Source organism: Castanea sativa, chromosome 10 (genome assembly GCF_040712315.1).
Source record: "Castanea sativa cultivar Marrone di Chiusa Pesio chromosome 10, ASM4071231v1".
Lineage (NCBI taxonomy): Eukaryota > Viridiplantae > Streptophyta > Magnoliopsida > Fagales > Fagaceae > Castanea > Castanea sativa.
The window spans coordinates 7,111,793-7,117,597 of record NC_134022.1 but is presented as its reverse complement, the minus strand read 5'-3'; the positions used below and the strand labels follow the sequence as shown (position 1 = coordinate 7,117,597).

The 5,805-nt window shown below is 35.2% G+C and overlaps 1 pseudogene; it reads right to left on the bottom strand.

The window, feature by feature from the left end:
• Positions 1 to 2,752: 2,752 nt before the first annotated feature.
• LOC142614118 (dehydration-responsive element-binding protein 2C-like) lies at positions 2,753 to 3,614 on the bottom strand (annotated as a pseudogene).
• Between the last annotated feature and the right edge of the window lie 2,191 nt (positions 3,615 to 5,805).

The window sequence follows — 5,805 nt, the reverse complement described above, 5'->3', positions numbered from 1 at the left end:
ATCAATGGAATTCAAGTCCATAATCAAAGTTCATGGTTTAAACCCATGGTAATTTATTTATCCAAAAGCTCAATTCTCATTGGTAGTATTTTAAGCCCAATTTCCATTGGCAACATCAAAGCCCAATTTTCATTGACAACATCAAAGCCCAATTCTCATTGGCAATATCAAAAGCCCAATCTTTATTGGCAATATCAAAAGCCCAATCTTCATTGGCAATGTCAAAAGCTCAAGTTCCCATTGGCGATATCCAAAGCCCATTCTTTCATTTGCACTACTTTATAAAAAAATCCAAGATTATTAAACGCTTGGCAAAAGAAAAAGAATATATATATATATATATATATATATATATATATATATATATATATATATATATATATATCATGGTATAATCGTTGCCTAAATATTGCGATCGTCTTATATTAAAAACTCATTGGGGGTTATCTTGAAGATGACATTTTAAACCCATGAAGTACATGATCACCATTTGTGTCATGACACCAACACTCATGGAAAGTACTTGATCCCACAAGCTTATTATTTAAATTATGATGCGACTATTAGAAGCCATGAACATTATTTACGATATGGATTCCGTCGTAGTAAAGGTTATTTTCAAAGGTACTTTAAGATTTGTCATATTGTTGCAAACATTACAATTAATTGCCCAAAGACCCATTGTAAGTATCTATAAGAACCCAAAAGAATATCTACTAATAAAATTCCATGAGGAAGGAAAACCCATGGCAACATGTATTGTTGATTTTGTAGGATGCACACAACCCAGGCCAAAGGAACTAGCCCAGGTGAACAAAGCCCAATCCAAGAGATTCTAGCAAAAGGCAGAGGGCTAGAAGTGGGCAAACAGCCTTTGTTCATCCCTGACCAGAAATACAACAAGAGAACTAAGTCCTTGAGGAGGAACTAGGGGCTGTCCCATCATTTGTTGTCACTCTCTACCTGATGTGAACAGTATTCGAGGCTTGTAACATCAGCTGAAACCTAAAGGATGATAGAACTCTATCACCTTTCTCAAGACTACAGCTCTAGCAAAAGGGGAGCTGAAACCAAATTATCTAAGCACCAGCAAATTGATGCTATAAATGTTAAAAAAAAGTTCAAGGCATGATTCATGTCGCAAGCCCATGAATCTTAAAGGGGAAAAATTGGGAACATATGGTTTGGAGGGTATAAAGAGACCTCCAACGGAACCCCCTGAAGTAGGCTTAGAACTTGACACCTGGCTTGGGGTGTTGAAATCTTACTTCTTGGGGGTCTGATCTCAGTTGCAGCTTTAGCATTTGCTCATGATACACGCTCCAATCACATTGATTAAGCTCAGCCCCAGAAATCTTGACATTTAATGCAAAGCACTCTAAAATCCTATCATTACCCAAAGAAGCAAAGCAGGCCATAAAGCAAACCATCTACTTCTGACCAAAAATCCCAGGAAGATAACCTTGGTTTCCCACCTCTGATTAACCCTACGTTTTTTTTGGACACTTGTTAATTAATGCTTTCCTAAAACTCTATTATAAAATCCTAAGCATCTCAGCCCACAGACACAACGACTTTCTCTGAAACTCCTGATTTATTTGTTATTTTTACTTGTGGTGGAGCTCCCTTTAAGTTCACTACTCATCCCCTTCAGCCCACACTCATCTAACCTCAAATATTCTTTACTCCCCTTTACATATTCACAGCTCACAAATGTTTCCTAACTAGTCACAACAGTCTACTACTCACAAAAAAGCCTTAATCTTAGAGTTAATCCCATCCTACTCACTCAAAACAACCCACATTGTCTCATCCATGCCTCATGAACACACACACACCAAAATCTTAGTTTGATACTTGCTGCACTGAGCTGGGATCCCTTTCTCCCTTCATACCATGCCAATTAATCCTTTCCCTCTTCCCATGAAACCTTTAATTTTTACCTTTTATTTTACCGTTGAAGGATATAATGTATATATAACAATCGAACTCTTCCCTCACATTGATGTAATGGTGGTTGAAAGTATAATGAACTCCCCTGACCAAGACATGCAAGGACCCCTAGGAGTTAACACATTCCTAAACTTATTTAATCATTGACCATGGGACTGTTTAAATCTGTCTTTCTGGACTAAGTGTAATTTTACTCTTACCACTGGAGATTTTAATTCACTTGAACTTTCAGACCAGGACCACTAATGTACTAATTAAGTACTGTAACGTGCTTTTCATTGGGCTTTTGTTGCTGTTTTGCAAATGCAGCTTTTGTTTCTTGTTTGGATAGGTTCTGTCATCACACCGGAAGCCTTTGGATGCCATCTCAAGAGCCCATAGTCGAGTTTCGATTTGGCTTGCCAACATTTTAGATAGAGGCATCAATTTCCCCCTCGACACAGGTTTATAGTTGTTAAGCAACTTAAATCTTTAATTTAAAAAAAGTTTGCTTGGGGGATTGAGGTAAACATTTAAATTGTTAATCTAGTGAGAGGATACTAAACTCAAATAAGTCAAATTTTTTTTGTATAATGGAAAACTAGTACTCTAGTACTAATCAAATCCAAGACTTAGAACAATATATAAATTGGATTAACCCAAAAAACATTGGTAAGTTAGTAACTATAATTTTTACTACACCAAAAGTTGCATCAAGAGAGAAAAGGCCTTGGTTATAGTTTTATGTTAAATGGTTTAAAATGCTGACCAAAACAATAGAAAACTCAGTTCATCAAAAAAAAAAAAAAAACACAATAGAAAACTCATTAATAAAGAAGAAAAATAAAAATATCTAAATGGCTACCTTTTGCATGTTGCAAAAGACAATCTGCACAGTCAATAGAATAACCCAGCAAGTAATCACGTCCAATTAAGCTCATCCTCTCCCCCAAACTAATTGTATGGCATTCCGAATTGATCACCATAATAATCAAAACCCAGTTCTGAATCTGTGAAGCCAACAGGGTCACTGTCTAATAGTGCCATAAGTTCTTCCACATTAAAGAGTTCGTTTTCATTACAATCCAAAAATTGGTCCAGTCCACCATCCATAGAATAGCTCGTTACACCAGACTCATCCTGCACCAAAGTACTTGTAGTTGGCATGGCAGTAGACTCACTTGTACTAGCCATGGCAGTAGATTCAACAGCAGAAACCTCACAACAGCAGAAACCTCAGATTCCACAGGAGTAGGGCCAGATATAGTGGAAACAGACTCCGGGAAATTGAGTCGCGCATAGGCTCCATACATCACCCTAGCAGCTTCATCGTAAGCAGAAGCGGCATCAACAGCATTATCGAAAGTGCCAAGCCAAAGTCTCTTTCCTCTGTTAGGCTCACGAATCTCCGCAACCCATTTACCCCAATTCCTTGCCTAACCCCTCTGTAATTGCAGAGTGCATTCTCAGGCCCTCCTTTTCCTTTCATACATCCCTTCCTCGACGGCTCGACCCCATAGCTGGAAGTTTACGTGCACGTTTGGCCGAAGTCTCAAGCTGAGCAATATACTCTCTCCACTTGACCAATGTCTCAGTCACAGACAATCCATCACCTCTACTCTTCCTCTTCTTTGAAGATTCCATAGCCAGATCACGTTAAACCATGAAAACTCCAATGATGCCCTGTTCTGTTCAACGAAAACCCAGATTCAGATAACAATCTTCAATTTCCAAATCAAATAATGACAAACCCTTTTGTAAAACACCCAGAAAATCCAAACAGTTTTTAAAATTTGCAAATAAAGGATTAGAGTTAATAGTCTAAAAATAAACGAATTAACAAAAATAAAATTCCAATAATACCCACATTCAACAAAAAAACCCAGAAACCCTAAAGATTCAGGCAGCAATATTTGAATTCCCTAAACCGAACTAATCACAAAGCTTTATACAACAAAAACCCAAGAAAAAAAAGAAAACTGAAACAGAAAAGGAAAAAATCACAAACCTTTTTTTACAACAAACCCCAGAAAAAATAAAAGAAGAAACAAAAAAGGAAAAATATAGAACAAGGAAGATAAGAAGAAATAAACGAACCTCTGTCTCTGTGAGAGTGAGTTGAAGAAGAAAGAAAGGCTAAATCTTTTTGGACCAAAATGCGGCGTTTTAGAACCGAGATCGATCAGGGTTGGTTGGGTGGGTTTGATTGATTTTTGAGAGAGAGAGAGAGAGCTCTTTTGCTTCGTTTTGGTTTTCAGAGTACAGAGTTCTGTTCTGAGAGAGTGAACATGGCGGCGTATTTATAGTGTTCTGTCTTTTGTTGTGTGGGGTTTTGGGTATGTCGTGGCGCTTTTCTAGTCGTTTTCTTCAGTTCACACTGTCTTACTTTAGTTAGACAGATCGTTGCAAAGCGTAGTATAAATCTTGACTACCAAGTATCTATACTTATGTTATGTCCAGTTCTATATACTGAGATCTACAAAAATCTCCTGATCGTGATTTTTATTTATTTATTTAAAAAAATTATTTTTGGCACAGTTTGCTATAATCATATACATAATTACTTCTTGCACTATATAATCTGGACATAATTAATTATTATAGGTGATCAAGAATCAAGATAATTAAAATAAATAACATATTTTTTTTGAAACTCTTTGCTAGAATTTTAGTTGAGTGAACTGTTTAAATTTCCTATATAGAGACACTTGAAATAAGCTATCATAAAAATTACTGTAAATTACTTAGTATTTTCATTGTAGAGTTCCATAAAAAAGTAAATTATCTTAATAATGAACTTGCCAAATGACAAAATCCTACTAAAAAATAGGATAGTTAGATAATACATTCACTTGGGCCACATTGCTCAACAATTAACCACTTAATTTATTATTTAACAAGCATATTTCTAACACTATGGCCATGAAATTACCTTCAAATCCTAGTGAAATGAGGATACTAAAAATTCAACATGACAATCATTAAGCAGCATGCTATTGTATACCAATAATTACATTATATGAAAATAATTTAAAGACTTGAACTTAATCAATTAATTAGCCACAATAATTTAATTGGTCTCATCTTCTCGTTTATTCTCTAACCAAACTACTTTTAAAAAATTAAGACGTTGGTTATATGATTTTCAACACAATGCACCTTTTATATAGAGATTAAATTTTAAACATGTTAGCACAAAGGAGCTTCAATTTGATTTCCTTTAAGGCAAATCTATGCCCAAACCATATATATAAATCTCTTTCATTTTTATTAGTTTGTGAAAATTTTCTATAAAAATGTAAGGGCTGTTTGGCAATGTATTCTAAAAAACAGTTTAGTTTAAATAATATTACACGTATTTTTATATATTTTTTAATTCATACATAATTTTAAAAATACAAACAACGTTATTAGAACAATATTATCAAACGATCTCATAAAATAGTTGGGTCCTTTCCAAATAAGTATTGCATATTAATTATTAGTATTAAATAAATGAAAAATAAAAAAAGAGAAAACTTTGAATTTTTTTTTTTTTAATTTTTTAATTTTCTTGAAGTTCCAAACTAAAAAAGCCGAAACAACATACAGCTTCAAAATCACATTTCCCTTTACCTTTCCCTCCCCTCCCCATTTCCTTTTTCTTTTGCTACAATTCTCAGACTAAAGAAACGAAGCCATGTCTTCCACTCGTAGTGGTCTTCATCGTCGTCCTTCTTCTGTATCATCAAATTCATTGCTGAAGTCTATAAGAACTTCTTTTCCTCCAAGGACGAGTTCCTGAGACTCGTGGCGGTGCTCGCCATCGCTTCCTCTGTCGCTGTTTGTTGCAACGTCTTCTTCACTCTCATCAACCACCAACCAAAGCCCTTC